The sequence below is a fragment of the Sciurus vulgaris genome (assembly GCF_902686455.1).
Source record: "Sciurus vulgaris genome assembly, chromosome: 19".
Lineage (NCBI taxonomy): Eukaryota > Metazoa > Chordata > Mammalia > Rodentia > Sciuridae > Sciurus > Sciurus vulgaris.
Genome location: NC_136480.1, coordinates 31,792,875 through 31,817,854, shown reverse-complemented (window position 1 = coordinate 31,817,854; position 24,980 = coordinate 31,792,875). Strand labels below are relative to the sequence as shown.

General features: G+C 37.0%; 1 long non-coding RNA gene across 2 annotated transcripts in view; it reads left to right on the top strand.

Annotated features, from left to right (window-relative positions):
* Positions 1-438: 438 nt before the first annotated feature.
* The window catches only part of LOC306650421, a 75,963-nt gene continuing 51,421 nt past the window's right edge, over positions 439-24,980 (top strand). For both annotated transcript variants that reach the window (XR_013760924.1, XR_013760925.1), the window contains exon 1: positions 439-610. This is a non-coding gene — a long non-coding RNA (uncharacterized lncRNA). The remainder of the gene's footprint in view (positions 611-24,980) is intronic.

Here is a 24,980-nt window from a genome sequence, read left to right as displayed (position 1 = left end):
TCTCTTGGACCAGTGGAATTGGGATCACTAGAGAGCTTGCTACATATTCAGAAACCCAGATCTCATCCCAGGACTACTGACTCCATCTATGTATTAATGATGTATATCCAATCCATGTTTGTGCCTATTACAATTTAGGAAGCAATTTTCTAACTCAGTATAAATTTTCCATCTGAGAAACATGCATACTATATTTTTAAAAATATAAACATAACCCCCAAATGTAAATTATGATGTTCATCTTCATTTTACACTTTAGTTTGCAAAAGTGTAGCAAATAGAGGTTTCTGTACTTCTGTCATCTTTTCTCAGAGTTCTCTAATACATTAGACAAGCACGCCTTGTTAAGAAGTAGCTTATTGAATGATTGAGGTTCCATACCTAAGTGAGAGCCAGGTCTCCTACCTCTCATTGGGTCAAATGAAAAACTCTGTCAATGATCAAATGGTCAATATGCCATTTATACACTTATTCTTATTTCAGGAACTATTGACATTCAGGGATATGGCCATTGATTTCTCTCAAGAGGAATGGGAATGCCTGGACCCGGCTCAGCAGAATTTATACAGAGATGTGATGTTGGAGAACTACAGAAACTTGATCTTTCTGGGTGAGTGAGCTTCCCTTCAGAATTCTTAATTCACTACAAATATTGAATGTCCTTCCTTTGAAGAATATCTCTTGGTAGCTTCTGCTGTGCATAAATGACTTTCATATACTTACTTTCATCAAAATGCATTAGGAAATTGTCAATATAGACAAGAAGATATTTATTGCATTTCTACTTATGTTTGATCTCATTCTTTCTTGATATGATACACACCCCTCACTTCGTATTTGTCATAGTAATTCAACAGGATAAACTATTATGACCTATGCCTTAAAGTCAAATGTACTTCCTTATCTTTTGTTTGTTCACCTTACTGTTGACAGTTGGAAGTAGTGCTGAGGATTTCCAGATTGCCTTCATCCATGCATATAAGGACATTGTTTTAGCTTCCCCTGTTGGCCCTATTGAATGACATAATGATCACAAGTGTGTAACTATGTCTTTATTCACCCATCTAAGTGAGGATTTCCTTTCTGTCTTATATGTCTGCTTGTCTAAGTTTGTCAGTATTAATCCAGTGAATAGTGTACCTTTAATTATGTTTGAAATCAGAAAACATTACTCAAATTTGTTTCTATTTTGAATACTTTTGAATTATTTATAAGCACTTGGAATTCCACAGGATTTTTAAAATAGCCTTTTTTTGAAAAATTAACATTGAAAATTTGATAGCTATTACCTGGCATTTATAGATCATTTGGATAATATAGACAACTAAAATGTTATCTTTCATTTCTTGAATGAGACCATGTTTAAGAGTACACCATTGTCACATATTTTCGGGGTTTTGAATGTCACTTACCTATTGTTTTCTAATTACTATGTTTAGAAAGTTATTTAAGTATTGTCATTTATTAACATATGCTCTGATTGCAAGTTGGTCAATACAGAATATTTCATGAGCTATTGAGGAGCCTGAATCCACAAGTCTAGTTGGTTTAAAATAGTTTTTAAAGTCTTCTAGTTTGTGTTTACCATTCTGCTTGTTTTATTTTCTGTTACATCCATTGGAGCTTAGTGTCTTCAAATATTACTGTGTTATTATTTTTAACAGTTTTCTCAGGGATGCCTTTCTATATTTGGAAGTATGATGTAGTTACACATGTATTATTGTAGAGTTTTAGAGGGTGGTCTCTTCTATGTCTTTATAAAATATTCTAGTTTGTCACTTTTCAAAGTATTTTCACTTAGAAAGCATTTTATCTCACATAACTTTTCTCTTAATCATTTTACATAACATTATTATTGCCATCTCTGATTTAGTTTTATCATCTTGTATGTAATTTCCTATTCATCATTTCACTTTTACTAAAAGTGAACATAGATTTAAATAGCATACAGGAATTTTCAGATTTAATACTGTTAGTCACATTTTGTGTTCTGACTGGTGTTTAATAATAATCCATTTTACTTAGATAAATTACTGAAAATAAAGAACTTATTGCTGTTATTTTGTAAGTTAATTTCTCTCTTTCTTAGGATGGTTTTCCCTAGTTTAATTTTTGGTTCATAGATTGTTATCGTGACACATCTCACCTTATTCTATTCATACATTTCATAGTTATTATGTCACTAAAATTGGCTTATATAAAACATTTTAGTCTTAAAATACTTCATCTACTGGTAGTAAATTAAGTTAAATTCCATATAAAAATCAACACGTTTGCAGGTCCTCTTTATGTTGTTGTATGACTATTTTCATATTGTATGCCAATTGACAGGTTTATGATAATCTTTATGTTTTTGTCTTTCAAATTCTATGGAAAAAATTATTTTATGAACCATCATTACATTCTAATAGAATTCATATTTATGGATATTTTTGCTTTTGACAGAAAGTTTTAAGATTTTAAATGATTTGTCCTCTGCAGATTTATTTTCAATTGAAAGGATTCTCTATAGTCTTTCTTATAGGATAGGTCTAGAAGTCAGAAACATTTTTAGCATTTTTATATCTTGACATAATAACTTTTTTTTTTTTTTTGGTGGTGCTGGGGATTGAACCCAGGGCCTTGTGTGTGCTAGGCAAGCACTCTACCAACTGAACTACTGAGTTATATCCCCAGTCTCTTCTTTTTCTTTACTTTTAAAAAATAGTGGTTTTAGATATAGCATTCATGGTTGTTAGTTTATTTTTTCTTTGCTTTATTTAACTGTATTTTCCAGTTCTCTGGGATTCTTCTTGTAAAACGTCAACTACTAATTATGTAGAAACATCCTTTTAAGTGATACATCTCTTATCTTTTGAGACCAAAGGTTTTTTGGTCTCAATAGTTTTTCTTTTCGAATTTTGAAACTTCACATACTTCATTTTGAGTCTTTTTGTGTTTATCCTGGTTCTGCTTCTTGAAATTTGATATCTTTTCTTTCACTTCCAAGTTCTCAGATCTTAGTTCTTAAAGCACATTTCAAGTATACAATTTCTACTAATTTCTGTAATTTTTTTCTCCCAATTTCATTTACTTTCATTCTTGATCAGCACATTAAACATCACTGAAATGGTTATTTCCTCTTAGTAAGTTCATAACCTTCCAATTCTTATGGTCTTTTCCCAGTTTTTTATTGTTGATTTGATTGAACCAAGTTTCCCTTTTTTGTGTGATGTTGTTTCCATTGAGATTTTTCTACCTAAAAATAATTTTTTTAGTAGAGGATTATAATTATTCTGTACATGCTTGGAAATTTCTACATAAATTTTAAAAAGAGGCCAGGTAAAAAGACACATGCCTGTAATCCCAGATAATTGGGAGGCTGAGGCAGAGGGACTGCACAAGTTTGAGATGACAAACTTAGTGACAACTTGTCTCAAAAATAAACAACATAGAAAGCATCTGGGGGAGGCACTGTGGTTATAGCTCATTGGTAGAGCACTTACCTCACATGTGAGAAGTACTGGCTTCAATCCTCAGCACCCCATAGAAGTAAAATAAAGGTATTGTGTCCATCTACAACTAAAGAGAAAAATTTTAAAGAAAGATTAAAAGTGACTGGGGAAGTAACTCAGTGGAAAATTGCCCCTGTTTTCAATCCCAAATACCCTCCTTCCATAAAAGAAGAGAAAAATAAAAAGGTAAAAAAATCAATTGTTACATCACTTAGCTCACATGTGAAAACTGAAAAAGTTGAATTTAGGAGCTATGATTTGGGGGATATTAGGAGTTATAATAGTCAAAGTCTTCAAATTTACATTTTGATGGGGAAAGTAAAGTGTTCTGTATGATATGGTGGGTGTAGTGTATTATATTATTCTTTTTCTTTTATATTTGGAAACCATTGGTTGATGTCACCAGATCTTTTCCTGTTTTTGTTTTTGTTTTTGTTTTTTTTAGTATCTTGCTAAATTGCTGAGTTGCATGTTGAATAGGCACTCCTTTTGTCTCAGCCTCCTGAGTCACAGGATTTTAATTGTGTGCCACCATGCTTGACTCATATATTGTGTTCTTAATAAGTGATACCACGCCCTGAAGAGTCCAGAGCCTGGGAGAAGAGCAAGTCCCTGCTCACCTGAGGAACCGTGCGGGTAGCTTCTCCATCTCCTCCAAGCCTTATTCCCTGTTTCTCCTGAGAATTATTTGGACTTCATATAAGTGATTAAACAGAGGAAGATTGCAGGAAGCAAAATTAATGGCCATGTATCCACTGGAATCCACTACCATTGAAGATGTAACTGTAAGATTCACCCAAGAAGAGTGGGCCATACTGGACAAACTTCAGAAAAAGCTGCACAGATCAGTGATGCTGGAAATCATCAGTCATCTAGTATCAGTTGGGTATCTATTTTGTAAATCCGATATGACTTTGCATCTGAAGGAAGGAGAAATTCTGTGGAGGGTAGCAGGAACAGAGTTTCCTCCATGCCAAAGTCCAGGTAGGGAAAATATACACCAAAAATGTAAAAGTGTGTATAACCCACTTACTGGCAGGAAGGACATTCTTATCATCATATCAATGAAATCTCATATCCAAGAAGATTCTTTTGAATGGAATAATTTAGGAGATGATTTAAACTACAACTCTGCTTGGAGTCAACATTTATTTAGTCACCCAGCAATGGAGCACTGGGTTAAGAAACATTGTGAATGATCCCTTGGTGACAATTTGTACCTTAGTGGAAACAAGGAAATTTGCAGCAACATATCAGGTGCATTTCATGCATATTTGAAAGGACATATATATTGTATAAAGCCTAGAAAATGCAAGAAGAGTAACCTTGGGAAAACCTTTGGTGAGCCAACCTACCTTGAAATACATGAGAATATCCACACTGAAGAGAAACCATACCTATGTGATTTGTGTGGGAAAGTCTTCACTGATTTATATAACCTTAGATTTCATCAGAGAACACACACTGGAGAGAAACTATACAATTGCCATCTGTGTGGAGATCCTTCAGTAAATCAGTTTACCTAAGAAGTCATCAGAAAACTCACTCTGAAGAGAAGCCATATCAATGCCACCTGTGTGGGAAATTCTTCAGTCAATCACGCTACCTTAGACTACATAAGAGAATCCACACTGGTGAGAAACCACATGAATGCCACGAATGTGGGAAAGCCTTCAGTCGATCATCTGGCCTTACACAACATAAAAGAACACATACTGGAGAAAAACCATTCAAATGTTATCTGTGTGGGAAAGCCTTCAGTAGGTGCTCTGGCCTGAGGCAGGATGAAAGAACACATACTGGAGAGAAACCATACAAATATCATCTGTGTAGGAAAGCCTTCCATTGGTACTCTGGCATGAAACAGCATGAGAGAACACATACTGGAGAGAAGCCATATGAATGCCATCTTTGTGGGAAAGCCTTCAGTCGATCATCTGGCCTTAGACTTCATGAGAAAACACACACTGGAGCAAAATAATATGCCTGCCACCTGTGTGACACAGTCCTCAACCATCACTCTACTATTAAGAAATGGAAGATGACTCACTTTGAATAGAAACCATTGGATTATCATCTATGTGGGAAAGCCTATTTTAATACCCTAACCTTAGAAAACACAGTCCAATGCTCAGTGAAGAGAAACCACATCAATGGCACCATTCAATCATATAATGTTAGACTGCATGAGAGAACTGATAGGAGATAAACTATAGGAACATCATCTGTTTGAGATAACCTCCTAATATCTGCATTTATAAACCCATGGTGGAGAAAAACTTCTATGATTGTAGCACAGTCTACACTGATATTAAAAAATATAATACATGTAAAAAATGTGAAGTAGCCTTTTACCATATTTGTAAAATTTAAAACTGAGGGCCACAATTGAAGAAAAAACTTTAATTGGTATAAAATATTTTTTTAAATAATATTTGCTTCTCTACAGAAAAAAAATCTCATGGAAATTAAGTCATATGAATAAAGCCTGTGTGGAAATGCAAAAAAAATAAAAATAAAAATAAAAAAATAAATGATACCACAATATGTAAAATTTACTAAAAAATAAACATGGTAATTATGTGAAATAATGCATGTATTAATTATTAGATTTAGTCATTTGTATCCTTTGAAACATCATGACATTCATAAGAAGTTGTTTGTGTTATCTGTTAATAAATAGCCAAAAGTTTGATCATTAAAAAGCAAGTCAATTTGTTGCTCTCTATGGTTTGACTTCATTCAGGCAATACTGGCATCAATTGTGATAGACTTGATACCTCTCAAACCTGCTTTCATGCTGTATCTTTTAGATGTGTGTGTACGTTTCTACCTGTGTAAATGTTTGTCCTTATCTCTTCTTAAGAATGCACAGTTTCTTAAATCCCTGATGAATATCTTTTGTTCTGTTAATAAAATTCTACAAGCAGGGGATGTTTTTATTCTGATTAAAACCCAATCCTTGTGGGTAAACCTGCTGGCAGGATTCACCTAGGTATTTTCGTATGTGTACATAGGAAAAATATGTTGGATTTATTGTACTGCCTTTCCCATTCCTACCCTCCCTGTTCTATGATTTCTTTATTCATTCATCTCTTGATTGGCTTCTAGGTTGGTTCCATGTCAGCCAATGTGAATTGTGCTACTGTAAATGTTAATGAGGCCGTGTCACTGTACTGCGCTTATTTTAAATACTTTGGATGTATGCTGATGTGTGATAACTAGGTGAAATGGTGGTTCCATTCCTATTTTTTTTTTTTTTTGTATTGGGAATTGAATCCAGAGCACTTAATCACTGAGTCACATTCTCAGCCCTTTTTATGTTTTATTTAGGGACAGAATCTCACTGAGTTGCTTAGGGCCTCACTAAGTAGCTGAGACTGGCTTTGAATTCACAAGCCTCCTGTCTCAGCCTCCCAAGCCAATTTCTAGTTTTTGAGGAATCACCATACTTCTTTCCAGTGGTTTTGTACCAATTTGCAGTTCTACAATGTATGGGAATCCCCTTTTATCCAATTTTAGTCAACATTTGTTGTTACACGTATTTTTGATAATTGCCATTCTGACTGGAATGAGGTTAATTCTTAGTATAGTTTTAATTTGTATTATTCTAATTGCTAAAGATTTGAACACATTTTTAATACATTTGTTGATCTTTCCCATTTCTTCTTTTGAGAAGGACCTGTTAAGGTCCTTTTCCTATTTATTGTTTAGGTTGGTTCTCCTTGTTTACCTATGGAGTAATGAGGATCTTGGATTTCCTTTGCTGCTCCCCTTCTGACATCCTCACCTTGGTAATAACTTCATTTTTTGTGGGTGCGAAAAGTATATTCTTAAGAGTGAAACAGTTTGTTCCTTTGGTTTCTTTCAGTTAAGTATTCTCATCAAACCCAAGAATTTCCATCAGAGCCAGCAGCAAAATGTTCATTCCAAAAGGTGATAAAGGGAAGGTATGGAAACCATGGCATTGAAAATTTACACTTAAGGAAAAAGTGGGGAGTGTGGGAAGAGTAAAGATCAGAAATTTTGTCATGATAAATATAATAAGCATGAGATGACTATATAATAGTAATTTTCACATAAATAGATATCAAGATATATATAATCTCAGAAAACATCTCAGTTTATGCCAGTCAGTTATGAGAAGGGTTTTGGGTGTCTTGAAAATGCATCTCCATTGAGTTTTTGATAATATAACTTTCCTCTGAAAGGAATCTATTATATGATAAAGTTAATAACAAGAAAAAATTTGAGATGTAGTATTTGATTAAATTTTCTTTCAAACATTTTTATGGAGAAAAAAAACAATAAATTACTAAGTGAGATCAGGTTTGTTGTACTTAACAAAAAGTCTATTCTGCATTCAACATACTGTTCTTCCTTGTGTCAAAACATAACATTTAATGAATGTAGGAAGATCTGTACTTATTGATTGTTACTTGATCAAAAATTAGCCATAGATATTTGGTGAGAGTTCTACATTTTTAATAAAACTTTCAAGACCTTTTGTAACAAATGCAGTGAAACTCACAAATATTTAATTTTTTTTCAAATCCTAGAAAATATCAGTGTTTTCATTTTACAAAGAAGCTTTACAAATGTAACAAATGCAAAAAAGCATTTCATCAGTGCTCAAAATTTATCATTCCAAGCATCCATACTCAAGGAAAGAATTGCAATAATAAACAATGTGGAAAAGCTTTAAATAAAATCACAAGCCCTATTCAGTGCAAGAAAATTCAAATGGGAAGAATGCCCTTCAAATTTAATAAACCTGTTAAAGCATTTAAGGAATTCTCAACTCTTTATCACAGTAGTGATAAACCCTATAGATGTGAAGATTGTGGTGAAGCTTTTAATCAAAGGTCAGCACTTCCTAAACACAAGAGGATTCATTCTGGAGAAAAGCCCTTCAAAAGCACAGACTGTGGGAAAACATTTATTCAATTTTCACACTTCACTCACCATCAGAGGGTTTATAATGATAAGAGAGAACACCAGAGGGCTCATAGTGATGAGAGACCATATGAATGTAACAAATGTGGCAAAGGCTTTAAGTGTAGTAGAGCCCTTATTCAACACCAGAAAATTCATAAGGATGAGAGACCATATGAATGTAAGGAATGTGGCAAATGCTTTAAGTATAGTACAACTCTTACTGTACATAAGAGAATTCATAGGAATGAGAGACCATATGAATGTAAGGAGTGTGGCAAAGGCTTTAAATGTAGTACAAACCTTAGTCAACATCAGAGGATTCATAGTGATCATAGACCATACAAATGTGTGGAATGTGGAAGAGATTTTAAATACAACTCAGTCCTTACTGAGCACAAGAATATTCATACTGGAGCAAAGCACTACAAATGTTCAGAATGTGGGAAAGCATTTATGCAAATTTCATACCTTTCTCAACACCAGAGGATTCACAGTGATGAGAGACCATATGAATGTAAGGAATGTGGCAAAGGCTTTAAGTGTAGTGCCACCCTTTTTAGACACCAGAGGATTCATAGTGATGAGAGACCATACAAATGTAAGGAATGTGGAAGAGATTTTAAATATATGTTGATCCTTACTCTACACCAGAAGATTCACACTGGAGAGAAGCTCTACCCATGTAATGAATGTGGGAAAGCATTTAATCAAATCTCAAATCTTAGTAAGCACCAGAGGGTGCATAGGGATGAGAGTACATATGATTGTAAGGAATGTGGCAAAGGCTTTAAGTATAGTACCACCCTTATTAAACACCAGAGGATTCATAGAGACCAGAAAACATACAAACATAAGTAATGAAGCAAAGCTTTCAAGCTCCTCTCAACTTTTAACACCAGACTATTCATTCTGGAGGGAAACCCTATAAATGTAAATAATGTGGAATAGCATTTATTCAAATCTCACATCTTATTCAGTATCAGAGAATTCATTGTGATAGACTCTACAAATGTAAGGAATGTGGAAAAGACTTTAATGATCATCCAACCCTTATTAAACATCACAAGGTTTATAGTGATAAGATATCATACAAATGTATGGACTGTGGCAAAGGTTTTCACTTCTCATTCAATGCCAGAGAATTCATATTATAGGGAAGTCATATGAATGTAAACAATTAAGCAAAGCTCTTAATAAGAGTTCATTAAGCACCAGAGTTAAGCACCAGAGAATTTACAATGGAGAGAACCCCTAGAATGTCACAATGTCTTTGATTATTCTCCAATTCTTACTTGCCATAATAGGACTCATATTCAGAGAAGTCATACAAATGTAAAGAATGTAGCAAAGCTTATAATTGAACCCAACTCTTACTCAACATTAGAGGATTCACCCTGGAGAAAGACCATACAAAGGTAGGAATGTGACAAAATCTCTAATAGATCTTCACCCCTTACTAAATTCTAGGGAATTCCTATGAAAGATTCTACAAATATGAAGAATGTGACAGACCCTTTAGTAATTGCTCACACATTATGAAACACCAGATAATTCATTGAAGAGACAAACTCTAAAAATATAATTTGTCAAATCTTTATTGTAATTTCAAACTATCTTCAACACCAGAGCATTCTTGCCAGATCCTCATGCCTGTTATAAATGCAGAAATACCTGATCAAAAATACATGTTTTTGGTTACAGCAAAATAGCTTCAATTGAAAGCCAATATTCACAAATGATAAATGTATAGCAAAAAGTTAACACCACCTATCTTGATATGTATAACAATTTTTAGTGAGAAATACTATGAATACGGAGAATGTGACATTGCCTTTAACTGTTAATTAAAATGTTCTAGATATCATAAGTTTATGTGATATAAATAAGGAAATCCTCCTATATCAATGTAGTGCAGATAGCTCATTCCTGAAATGCTGCTGATTTATTATAAGTCAAAATTACTAAACATATTCAGTCTTGAAAGTTGGAGAAACTATAATTTGCCAATCATTATAGGAGAGGAAAATTCTCATCAATGAGCATTTTTATTTTGTATTTTACTGGTGATTTACAATGGAATTTGAAATGCTCTATTTGTATCATGAATATATTTTATTAAATAAAAGTTAATGTTTCTCAAATTTTAACAAAGTCATATATTTAATCATATTAAAATTTGTAGGTAACATAAAGTAAGATGGAACCATTGGTTAAAAAGTGTATAGACATCTCTCAGTTGTTTTAGGCAGTGTAATAATCCTCAAGTTATTTAGAGATAATGAGTCCTATAAATGATATTTTCACTATTTCTCTTTGTTGTAATCATATGTAAATTAAACAGCCAAAGACATAGAAATATGAGAGTAAATTCAGACTTCTGTCCCTTGTAAATACTTAAAAGTTTTATGATACAGTTTCTTTCCATGTGCCTGCCCTGTGTCAACAACATATTCACACATTGGTTTTGATTTAAATTGACTTGAATATACAAGTGTTACAATCTCATGGTTGATTTTAGTAGTAATGGAATCATGGAAACATTAATAGTGTGTGTGTGTGTGTGTGTAAGAGAGAGAGAGAGAGAGAATGTGTTCACTTATTTAACTGAAAGAGAATTTTAATATTGTGCATGAGTTACAAATGTCTAAAAATATCTATTTTAGGTATACTGAATTTATATTTTTCCAAAAAGTGTGATTCCTTCTTAAAATTCTCCTCATGTCTTTTCTATCTTTTCTGCTTTTTTGTTTTCATGCAACACAATATATGACTTTAACTCATTTGAAGTTCACAAAACATTGCTATGTGACCTGTTTGTGTATTCTTAAGAGTGGTTTTAATGACATTTAATGATATTTAGTAATGAATGCAGTGTAGGAACCAGGAGTCCCACAGGTGAGTGACATGTGTCCACAGGAAAGGAGGAGAGTGTGTCTGGAAATCCTGTCAGAAGTCACTGTGGACCTAGTGGGGAAGCAGGGCCCATATGTCTGAATGTTACCTCAGGCTGTTCCATTGGGGCCTCAGTTTCCCCCTTATACAATTAGGCAGCAGAGGGAGGCTGATGTTTCCAGGTTGCAGCCTTCCTCAGTCCCTCCATCTCATGGGATTCTGTGGGCTCTCTGTGTATTCAGGTGGTTTGGGGCCCATGGGGTTTCTGGGAAGGGGCCTGGGTATTGCCTTAGAAGATTTGTTTTCTGGGTGCAGCCATTGTCCTGGCATGTTCACAGAGACTTCTCTGGTGCTGCTGCATAGATAGACCTGGAGGTCCACAGAGGGTAAGCAAGTGGTGCAGCTGTGACTCGCTGGAGCCTTTTCTGGATCCCAGTCTACCATACTTGCCCACAGGCAGGGACTTCCTGACACCTGGACAGTGAGAGAAGTCTAGATGGAGAGGCAGATTGACCCTTGTCAGAAGCAACCTTAGTGGGCTCACTACATCTGTAAAGCAGGACAAAGACAGACACCTGCCTCTCCAACTGTTGTGAAGCTAAGTCACAGCTTTGTGATTCTCTAAAATGTAGTTTGTCATGGAAGGAGTAGGGGATCTGGGTTTGAACAGTGTTATTTAGTTATATATATGGAAGCCTAGTGCCCTTGTATTTTACAATAGAACTAGTTTGTACAAGGATCTGTATTGGGCAGAGAGGGCATAGGCATGCACAACAGTCAGGAGTCCCTGCTTCCATTCTGGTGGACCAAGTTTCAGGCAGTAAACAGACATGGAGTGCTCACCTCTTTAGACATCCGATCTAATGTCACAATTCACAGCAATGTTTCACCTGCCCAGTTTTTCTAGAACACACCTCTTGTTATGTCACTTGTCTGTCCGCAGTCCTTTCATACCTATAAGAGAAAGGCCTCCTTAGGAGCTGTCCCTTGCTTGCTTCTCCAGTTGCATTTTGACATCCCTCCTCAAGGTTTCGAGAACACCTGTCTTACCCCTACCAGAACATACCACTCTCCTTGATGTGGGTTTTTCCCTTGTTAGAGTGCTCACTCCTGATTAGGTGCTAGATGGTGACAGATTGTTTTCTAGAGCCAATCAGAGTATGTGCCTATTTATTCATTGGCTTTGTTACTGGATGATTTAAAAAGATCTTCAAAGCTGCTGTTTCACAAGCAGACTTACTTTGTACATCTCTTAATTAAATTGATATAAAGAGTTAATTGTCCAGCTGTGAATGGAAGGATATCACTCACTGCCCAGTGTTCATTGTCATCATGGAGAAGATGATGCAGATAGTAGATAGATAGATAGACAGAAATACAGACAGACAGTCACAGATGCAGGCAGAGAGACAAACATATAGATATTCAGACATTTTTTTCTCAAAATTTTATTCAGAAGTGGGGTACGTGTCTCAATTTGGTCATGACCTCTTCTATAGCTGTTGTTCCTGGGATGCTGCAGGAATCTTTCCATTGAAGGTATTTTGTGTTCTTTGCGAGGCTTTGATTACTATAAGCCTATAAATAGTGTATTTGTGTGTAAATATATATCAGAGATGCCAGGAGTTATTTTACTTGTATTTACCCATTGGACATCTGTAAAACTTGGTGAAGAATTGGTGCTTTTTGTCAGAAGCAGTCTTTGAGTTCTATTGGTATGGGGAAGACTCATGGCTATTTAGCAGAACTTACCACCAAGGGCATGTGTATGAAAGGAATATCATATAACATAATAGCATGACTAGGTAATAGGGATAAATATGATTGAACATGATTCATTGATTTATTATAGACATTTTAGATACATAATCATATATGTAATTACATAATTTATATATTTGTGACTTTGTGTGTATATATGTATATGTACCCACATAAGTATGTATGTTTATAATTTTGTCTCTGGAATTAGCAGCATAGGACATGGATTCTCACTCCTTTTAAAAATATATTTAGAATATATTTTGAGGAAAAAAATTTAATCACAATATCAAAGTGATTTTATAATAAATAGGCATTTTGGTCACAAAAGAAATATATAAAGTTAGTAAGCACTTCTCTTTCATCTGAATTTGTTTTTCTTTTGTTACATTCAAGTGGAATGGCTGTATTTTAAAAAATTACCACATACATTTGATTTAATTTTAGTCAAATCCTTTTCCTTCTTTCTAACACTCTTCCTTTCTATCTCCCTCCCTCCCATCTAGGTGATGAGAGAATCATCTGGGTTGATGTGGCCTAATGCTAATGCTGGTGTCTGGGGCAGCAGGTGTGTTGTGATTCCCATCCCCTTTCCAGTTTTGCAGTATTCTGCTGTATACTTTCAATTCTTTATAAGAGCCTTTAGCATTTTTATAAAATAATGCAATCAGTTTTCCCCAAACTAACACTATTTTTGCAGGGTTTGGGGGCATTAAATGCATGATGAAGAAAGCACCTGTCATAGTGTGGCTGCATGATTCTGAGAGACCCCCTGATTTCTTTGTGGGGACATACATGCTGTTCTTAACTGGAATGTCCTTCCCTTTTCCCTTTAATGAGTTTCTACTCATCCTTCAATACCTAGTTGAATGTGAAGAATTTTCAGATCTCTACACCCAGCCAACCTGGTCCTTTTTCCTAGAGACTTTGAATCAGAGCAGCAACAAAGGGACAGCAGAATGGTTTATAGGTGTGCTCACCTAGAAACAGTGTCCAGGGAGGAGTGTGCAGGGGTTTTGGATGCTGAGATCACCTGGCAGAGTCCAGCTCCTCCTCTTTTGAACTTTGCTGTCAGGTTCCCTTGACTTCTCCCTTGTCCTCTAACACACGTTTTTATTTAAAACACACAGATATCTTTCTGCACCTTGTGGCCAAAATACCCAGCTGCTGTCCTGTCTCCCCAGCAATGAGTCAGGTTGTCAGAATGAATGATATTTACAGAGGTCTTTATAAAGAGGATCTCCTCCCAAGATACAACCTTCAGAAAGATGGCCCATGGTCAGACACCTGTGCTACCTCATCATGGGGTTCCTGGGGCAGTGAGGACAGCACAGATGATTCTTGTTTGCCAAGAAAGTGTGCCCATCTGCATTCAAAGACTCAGAGAAGTTGCAGAAGGCTACAGAGCTTCAGAAAAGCAGAGAGTCAGGTCCTATGCAAACATGTGCTCCTTTGATCCTGGCTGGGCTCCTCCACATGCAGGATAGGGACCTTGCTCTCTTGCTTATCAGTCTTTCTGCTTGCACGATAGGGTTAACATACAGATGATGTTCAAAACATGCTTGCTGGCATGCTAAAAATCATTATCATCATCTGCACTGTGTAAATGAAGAGACTGATTCAGAGGTGAGCAGAGTGGTCCAAAGTCATCCACTTTTTATGTGGGTAGTCAACGCTAAGAGACCCGAAGTCCAATTGTCCTTCAAACTGAGTGGTGTCCAGGACCACAGGCAACTCCACAAGACCCTTTTCATTCTTTTCCAACAAAGTTCTCAAATGCAGTGTATCCACCAGAGGGCTGAGGGAGTGGCAGGTGTCCCTGTGAGCTTGACTGAACAGCCAGGCTGATGGAGAAGAGCAGAACTTTTGGAATTTCACTGGATGTCAGTGGAATTGGGCCATGCCAGGTCAAAAAAGTTTCCATGAAAAAAAGGGAAAACATGCAATTCCAGTATGTTACATTTTCCATATGAGGAGGAGCTAGGTAGGCAGAAAGAGGTGGAACAAGTAGGTGGAGTTGGCATGGTGCTGCAGAGGGGCACCAAGTGGAGCCCAAATATTGGGCAGAGACTGAGAAGTCGAGAGGGTTCAACTGGAGCAGAAGTGACGGGCCAAACAATTCCCCTGGTGCCCACTGGGGACAAGTGGAACATGGAAAATGAGAGAAGCTGGGGGTTGAGCTGAGTGGGGTTGGAGCAGCAGGAGGGGTGGGGCCAGATGAAACATGTGGTTGGAAGCCCTGCTCAGGACTCCTCACATGTTCTCCTCAGCTGGTGACTAGAAGGCATGGTGGGTGCAAACTCAAGAGGTGAAGGGACCCTGGAGAAGAACCTATGATCTGGAAATCTCGTCAGAGGTCACTGTGGACTCCTCCAGGAAGGAAGGTCCTTGACCTCCCTTGCAGGAGATGTGACCTCAGAATCTGTTCCACTGGGACCTTAGTTTTCCCACTTATACAAGGAGGCAATGGAGGGAGTCTGAAGATGCCAAGGCACAGCCTTCCTTAATCCTTCCCTCTCACTGAATGATGTGGACTTCAGTGTATTCAGGGGCATTGGAATCTCTGGGCTTTCTGGGAGGTGTCTTGGGGAATGTGGCTTTAGAGACCTTGATTTTTGTGAGTGACCACTGTCCCAGTGTTGTTCAGAGATTTCTGGTGTCTGTTGTGTGACCTGGAGGTCCAGAGAGATTAAGAGGGTGGTGCAGCTGTCACTCTCTGGAACCTTGTCTGAATTGCAAAGTCCCATGTCACTCATGTGCAGGGCAGAGAGAGAAGCATACATGGTAGAGGTGGCCTTGAACTGTGCCAGGGGCACATACAGGGGAGACATACTGCATCTGTAAAACAGGATATGGATGTGACATCTGCCTCTCAGGATGATGTGAGGCCAAGCCCCAGCTTCCTGTTTCTCTAAAAGAGAGTTTGGCATGGATGGTGCAAGAAGTCTGGGTTTTGACTGTGTAATCATTTAATTTTATACATGGAAATATGTCCCCCTTGTATTTTAAAATGCATTATGTTCCATACTCAGTTCTAGGCAGAAAGGACATAGACATAAACTAGCCAGCCAGGAATCCCTGCCTCCATTCTTGTCGGTGCTGGTGTTTCATTGGTCTGGTCCAAGAATTCAGGCACTTCCAACAGACATGGAGCCCTGACACCTGTAGGCATCTGATCTAAAGTTACCATCCATGGTGATGTTTCACCTGCTTAATTTTTCTAATACTCACACCTCATGTCACTTAGCTGCCCCCAATGCTGTCACACCTGTGAGATAAAGCCCTTCTTCAGGAACTCTCCCTCGCTGAGTTCTACATTTGTATCTCCCCATCCCTCCCCAAGGTTTCATGAAAAACTCTCTCACCCCTACCACTTCATACCTCTCTGCTTGGTGTGTGTTTTTGATTCTTAGAAGTGTTGAACTCCTGGTTAGGCACTAGATGTTGCCAAAACTGTACTTAGGACTTTGCCTAGAGTCCACCATAGTTTCTGCCAAACTATTGGCTGGCTTGGTTACTGGAATTTTCCGAAACCCTTCAGAACTTGTCTACAAGTAACCTGTATTTCCCTTGTAAAACTTTTTTTGTAGGGGTACCAGGATTGAACTGAGGGACACTCAACCACTGAGCCACATCACTTGCCATATTTTATAAAGAGACAGGGTCTCACTGAGTTGCTTAGCACCTCACCATTGGTGAGGCTGGCTTTGAATTTGCCATCCTCCTGCCCCAGCCTCCTGATCTGCTGGGATTACAGGCATGTGCCACCATGCCTGGCTTTTTGAAACACTTAATGAATTTTATGTATGGAATTAATTCTCCAACTATGAAAGGGAATCTTATTACACTCACTACTCAAAGTGTTTATTGTCCTAGTGGAGGAGAAGATGAATACACACACACACACACACACACACACATATATATATGTATATATATATATATATATAATATATATATATACAGGCATATTAATACATACATATATAGAGGTACATACATATATATGAATATAGGAATATGTATTCTCAGAACATTATTCAGAAGTGTTTTCAGGATCTGAGTTCAATCATGGCCTCTTCCTACAGCTGTTCTTCCTGGGATACTTCAGGAATCTGCCTGTGTTGGAGGCATTTTGTGTTCTTTGCTGGGCTCTGATTATTATAAGCCCACACCCCATTGGGTATTTGAAGGGTTTAGTGAAGCATTTGTACTTTTTAGCAAAAGAAGCTTTAAGTCCCTGTGATATAAGGAGAATTTTTTGCCATTTAGCAGAACTTGCCCCATGAGTATGTGTATCAATAGAATATGTATTATAAAGCATGATGGCATGACTAGGTAACAAGAAGATGAAAGTGGTTGATTCTAATTTATTTATAATTATTTTTATATTTTATACATATCATTATATATTTATAATTTTGTTTATATATACACACATGTGTATTTATAATTTTGTCTCTAGAATAAGTAGGAATTGGTGGTGGATTGCTATAGGGGTGAGGGCCAAAAGACCAATGGCAATTCCTAAATTTTTTCTTGAGTATCCTATGGGATTACTGACACCTGATATTGAATGTGGCAGAAAAACCACATGGGGAGGAAAAAGAGCATTTTTTAGAGGAATTCCTTCATGTTGGTGTTTGTAAAGTTTACTACATATCTATCTGGATAGATCTGAAGGTGAGAAGAGAGGACAAGGAAGAGGATGGACATTTGGGAGGCAGAAGAATGTAGAAAATATTTACTGCTATGAGTCTGTGGGCAACTGACAGTGAGGGTGACAACAGAGAAGCACAGGGAGTCTTCTTGTATGCTGGGGACCTGCCTATATTTAACAAAGGAGAAAACAGAATTCTATGAAGAAGACAGAGCAGGGTACCCAGTTAGGGAAATGAAAAAATAGGAAAATGGAATGACATGGGTTTCTGGGAAGAGATGATTTTTCAAAACAGTCAGGTCCTCTTGTCCTGAAGGCCACTCAGAAGTGGCCTAGAGGATGACCAAGGAGGGACCATTAGATTTGGTGCCATCGACATTTCTGATGCTCTCAGTGAAACCACTGTCTTCAGATGGTGGGAGTTGAAGACACCTAGATAATGTGTGGAAGAATAGAAGTTGGCACAGTGAAGGCAACAGTTGGGGATCATTTTTCTGATTGTGAACAATGAGGTGAAGGGAGACACAGCCAGGCATTAACATTGGTGGTCTCTGAGATATGGGGAGAGGCCATCCCAGAAAGTGCATTTTCCTCTTGTTTATGGCTGCAGATATCTCTCTTCTATTACTCTATTTTCAGCTCTACACTAGAGTTTTTTTATTTTTATTTTTTAAGTGCTGGGAATCGAACTCAGGGCCTTGTGCTTACAAGGCAAACATTCTACCAACTGAGCTCTCTCCCCAGCCCCCAAGTTTATCTTTTTTTAATCTGGAAGTATAATACTGATTTCTGGGGCCTGGGGATGGTGATGGTGCAGGGTGTGGGATGAGAGTGGAAGATGGGTAAATAGATATGGTAACTGGATTTGGAAATATCCCACTCATTAATATGTCTTATAAATATGTGTTGATTTTAAAAACACATAGAGCTAACCATTCTCTTTGATCACTGAGGAGTAGGCCCTCAACAATTGGGGAGGAAGTTGATATCCTTGTTTTTTTTTTTTTTTTTTCCTTGTGAAAATGTTCATTGTCAGTCACCTGCAAAAAGGACTGTATCGTAGTCTTTTCTTATTTATCATGATGTTCACAATAGTGGCAAATACTGGCCACATTTTGTAGAATGTACCTAACATGATGTTTGGTGTCATGTGTGCATTGAGACTGGCGGTTACATAATTTTGAAAGGAACAGGAGAGAGGTAAAATGCCTTATTGTCACAGCATCATGAGGTGAACTGATGGTCTCAAAACCTTGAGGGATGCAATCCATCTATGGTCCAGGTAGTTTTTGCTAGGTTCAAACTTTGGAAAGTTCCTCCTTTTCCAGCACTGTTCTTTCTGATCAAGTCAATGAATCTACCCACTCTGAAAAGAAGAGGGGTAGTAAGCACCACTTGCAGGAGGGGATGCTGTCCATCTGCATTGTTTCAACTTCTTTTGTGAGAATGTTTTGTCTGATCCCTTTGTATATTATCTACATTGTCATTTATTTATGTCAGCATAAACATATATTCATTTGTTGCTTTCAGTTTTATTTCACTATTCAAGTCCTTTGTTTCATGCTTATATTCTTCCAGCTTTCCATCTTTGAAGATCATTTACCTTACAAGCACGTCATTCTGTACCCTACATACCAACATTGAATTCATTAATACCTGAGCAGTGAAAATATTACACAACACCAACACAGTTTTTTCACTACACCGAGGCATTTTACATTTTCTTGGATGGGTTTGTTAATAACGTAGACCTGAAAGGAAAGTGACTGTAGATGGCACTGGTTTTCCTTTCCCTTCACATTCTTAGCTGGAGAGGTGGGATAACAAGTGACAAAGGACAAGAGAGGTATCCTTAGTCTTGGTGAAGAACACATTGCCTTATTTCTGCATTTGAATCTAGTTCTGCTTTATAACCAAAGTGTGTCCTCCCTGAGCTTCAGCACCCCTCGCTCTGTGTACTTATTCATAGATAGAAAACAGTACTTTGTATCTGATTCCCTCTCAGCTCCATTATTTTCTGACTCAGTGTCCTTCTGGAAAAGATGGAAATGAGGACATCCAAGATGGCAGACTAGAGGGTGACTGAATCTCCCATCGCTCCAGAACTCAGAATTCAAGAAGGGGAGGTAGCGAGAGGCTCAGACCAACATAGAGCTGTAGGGTAAGTCTCTCCCATCAGGTGAAACTTGGCCCTGGCAGCAGGCTCAGACAGTGGGTAGTTTATTGGAGCAGGGCAGGGCAGGCAGAGACTTCCAAAGCAGCCCTGCTCCCGCCAGTGGCAGGCGTGATCCATAGCCAGCTCCTTGGAGCAGGCCCAACCAGTGAGAGCCTTTCCACACAGAACTAATCCTAAGCCCCGGACCCAGCGGCAGGCCCTGCCCCGACCCACAGGCAGCTTCTGGGACCAAGGCAGGACTGGGAGAGGCTTTCCGTGAGCAGCCAGACTCCCTCAGGCTGGGGCAGGACCTGTCTACAGTCAGTGTCTAGAAAACAGGACTGCCCAGTGAGAGGATTTCCACACAGAACCAACCCCCAGCCCTGAATCCACTAGCAGGCTAGAGGCAGCTTCCTTCAGACACACTGCATTATCAAGTTACTCCAAGACTTCAGGCTACTGAAGGCTAGGAGGTGATATACTGGAAATTTACAGGGACACTATAAGCCAACAGAGGAAATCTGCAATATCTCAGAGTCCCACTGATATCTGACCAATATGAGAAAACAAGGGAAGAAAATGTCCCAAACAAACCTAGATACTATATCAATAAAACCCAAAGACAGCACAGCAGAAGAAATGTCAGAAAGGGAGTTCAGAATGTACATAATTAAAACAATGAGGGAAGCAAATGAGGAGATGAAAGAGCAAATGCAGGCATTGAAGGAAGAGATGAAAGAGCAATTGCAGGCATTAAATGATCACACCAATCAACAGTTAAAAGAACAAATACAGGAAGCAAAAGAACATTTAAATAAAGAGTTAGAGATACTGAAGCAAAAAGCAAACAGAAATCTTTGAAATGAAGGAAACAATAAACTAAGTTAAAACTCCATAGAAAGCATAACCAACAAGACAGAACACCTGGAAGACAGAACCTCAGACATCGAAGACAAAACATTTACTCTTGAAAACAAAATTGACCAAACAGAGATGGTAAGAAATCATGAACAGAATCTACAAGGATTATGGGATATCATGAAAAGTCCAAATTTAAGAATTATTGGGATTGAGGAAGGCTTTGAGAAACAAACCAAAGGAATGAACAATCTATTCAGTGAACTAATATCAGAAAATTTCCCAAATCTAAAGAATGAAATGGAAAACTATGTACAAGAGGCTTATAGGACTCCACATGTACAAAATTACAACAGACCCACACCAAGGAACATTATTATGAAAATGCCTAACATACAAAATAAAGACAGAATTTTAAAGGCTGCAAGAGAAAAGAATCAAATTACATTCAGGGGGAAACCAATAAGAATATCAGCAGATTTTTCAATCCAGACCCTAAAAGCTAGAAGGGCCTGGAACAACATTTACCAAGCCCTGAAAAAAAAACAGATGCCAACCAAGAATCTTATACCAAGCAAAACTCACTTTTAGATTTGACGATGAAATAAAATCTTTCCATGATAAACAAAAGCTGAAAGAATTTACACAAAGAAAGCTGGCATTACAGAACATTCTCAGCAAAATTATTCCATGAGGAAGAGATGAAAAACAAGGATGCAAATCAGCAACGGGAGGAACTAGCCTAAAGGAATAGCCAAATAAAGGGGAAAACAAATCATGTCAAAAAACAAAAATGAGTCAAATGACTGGGAATACAAATCATATCACAATAATAACCGTGAATGTTAATGGCCTGAACTCATCAATCAAATGACATAGACTGGCAGATTGGATTAAAAGAAAAATCCAACAATATGCTGCCTGCAAGGGACTCATTTCATAGAAAGAGATACCCACACACTAAAGGTGAAAGGATGGGAAAAAACATACCATGCACTGGGACACAGCAAAAAAGTTGACATATCCATCCTCATTTCAGATAATGTGGACTTCAAGTCAAAACTAGTCAGAAGGGATAAAGAAGGATATTACATAATGCATAATGGAAGCATAAATCAGCAAGACATAAAAATCATAAATATCTATGCCCCAAACATTGGCTCATCCATGTATATCAAAAAAATCCTTCTCAATTCCAGAAATTAAACAGACAACACACAATAATACTAGGTGATTTTAACACACCTCTCTCACCACTGGGTAGATTTTCCAAACAAAAAGTGAATAAAGAAATCATAGATCTCAATAACACAATCAACAATTTAGACTTAATAGACATATATAGAATATACCATCCAACAAAGAGCAAATACACTTTCTTCTCAACAGCAGATGGATCGTTCTCTAAAATAAACCATATTTTGGGGCTGGGGAGATAGCTCAGTCGGTAGAGTGCTTGCCTTGCAATCACAAGGCCCTGGGTTCAATCGCCAGCACAAAAAAAATAAAAATAAAAATAAAAGTAAAATAAAATATATAAAATAAAATAAAATAGACCATATTTTAAGCCACAAAGCTACTATTAGCAGATACAAAAAGATAGAGATAACATCTTGTATTGTATCAGATCATAATGGATTGAATTAGAAATAAGTGACAGAATAAAAACAGAAACTTCTCCAATATCTGGAGATTAAGTAATACACTATTATATCATGAATGGAAAACAGAAGACATCAGAAGGGATAGTAAAAATTTCTTAGAAGTAAATGAGAACAAAGACATCATATCAAAATTTCTGGAATACTATAAAAGCAGTACTTAGAGGAAGATGTATTTCCTGGAGCTCATTCAACAAAAGAAGTAAAAATCATCAAACAAATGACTTAACACTACAGCTCAAAGCCCTAGAAAAAGAAGAGCAGACCAACACAAAAAGTAGTGAAAGACAGGAAATAGTTAAAATCAGAGCTGAAATCAACAAAATAGAAACAAAAGAAACAATAAAAAAATTAACAAAATAAAGGGTTGGTTCTTTGAAAAAATAAACAAAATTGATAAACCCTTAGCCACACTAACAAAGAGAAAGAGAGAGAAAACTCAAATTACTAAAATTCTGAATGAACAAGGAATATCACCACAGACACGAGGGAAATAGAAAACATAATTAGAAGCTATTTTGAAAATCTATACTCCAACAAAACAGAAAACCTCAAAGACATCAACAAGTTTCTAGAGACATATGAATTACCTAAACTGAACCAGGAGGACATACACAACTTAAATAAATCAATTTCAAGCAATCAAATAGAAGAGGTCATCAAAACCCTACTAACAAAGAAAAGTCCAGGACCAGATGGGTTCTCAGCCAAGTTCTACAAAACCTTTAAAGAAGGGCTCATTTCAATACTCCTCAGAGTATTCCATAAAATAGAAGTGGAGGGAACCCTCCCAAACTCATTCTATGAAGCCAGTATCACCCTGATACCTAAACCAGACAGAGACACATCAAGGAAAGAAAATTTTAGATCAATATCCACAATGAATATCAATACAAACATTATTAACAAAATTTTAGCAAATCACATACAAAAATAAATTAAAATGATAGTGCACCACCATCCAGTGGGTTTTATCCCAGGGATTCAAGGTTGGTTCAACATCTGGAAATCAACAGACTTAAACTTAAGAATCACATGACTATTTTGATAGATGCAGAAAAAGCATTTGGTAAAATACACCATTCCTTCATCCTCAAAACACTAGAAAAAATAGGGATAGTGGGAACATTCTTAACATTGTAAAGGCCTTCTATGCTAAGCCCATGGCCAATATGATTCTAAATGGTGAAAAACTGAAAGCATTCCCCCAAAAAACTGGAACAAGACAAGCATGCCCTCTTTTACCATTCTACTCAACATTGTCCTTGAAACTCTAGCCAGAGCAATTAGACAAACAAAAAAATTTAAAGGGATATGAATTGGAAAAGAAGAACTCAAACTATCCCTGATCACTGGTGACATGATTATATATTTAGAGGAACCCGGAAATTCTACTAGAAAACTTTAAAACTCATAAGTGAATTCAGTAAAGTAGCAGGTTACAAGATCAATGCTCATAAATCCAATGCATTTTTATTCATAAGTGATGAATCTTCAGAAAGAGAATTTAGGAAAACTACCCCATTCACAATAGCATCAAAAAAAATAAAATACTTGGGAATCAATCTCACAAAAGAGGTGATAGACCTCTACAATGAGAACTACAAAACACTAAGGAAAGAAGCTAAAGAAAACTTTAGAAGATGGAAAGGTCTCCCACGTACTTGGATAGGCAGAACTAATATTGTCAAAATGGAAATACTACCAAAAGTGCTATACTGATTCAATGCAATTCCAATTAAAATCCCAATGATGTACCTTACAGAAATAGAGCAAGCAATCATGTAATTCATCTGGAAGAATAAGAAACCAAGAATAGCTAAAGAAATCTTTAGCAGAAAGAGCGAAGCAGGGGGTATCACAATACCAGATCTTCAACTCTACTACAAAGCAATAATAACAAAAATGGCATGGTATTGGTACCAAATAGACAGGTAGATCAGTGGTACAGAATAGAGGACATCGACATAATCCCAAATAAATAATGTTTTCTCGTACTAGACAAAGGTGCCAAAAATATGCAATGGAGAAAAGATAGCCTCTTCAACAAATGGTGCTGGGAAAACTGGAAATCCATATGCAACAGAATGAAACTAAACCCCTATCTCTCACCCTGCACAAAACTTCATTCAAAATGGATCAAGGACCTCAGAAACAGACTAGAGACCCTTCATCTTACAGAAGAAAAATAGGTCCAAATCTTCAACATGTGGGCTTATGATCAGTCTCCTTATCAGGACTCCCATAGCACAAGAAATAAAAGCAAGAGTCAACAACTGGGATAGATTCAAATTAAAAAGCTTTCAGCAAAGGAAACTATCACTAATATGAAGAGAGAGACTACAGAGTGGGAGAATATCTTTGCCACTCTTAATTCAGCTATAGTGCTAACTTCCAGAATATATAATGAACCGTAAAAACTACAAGAATACAAATAATCCAATGAACAAATGGGCTAAGGAAATGAGTAGACACTTCACAGAAGAAGATCTACAAGCAATCAACAGATATGTGAAAAAATGTTCAACATCTCTAGTAATAAGAGAAATGCAAATCAAAAC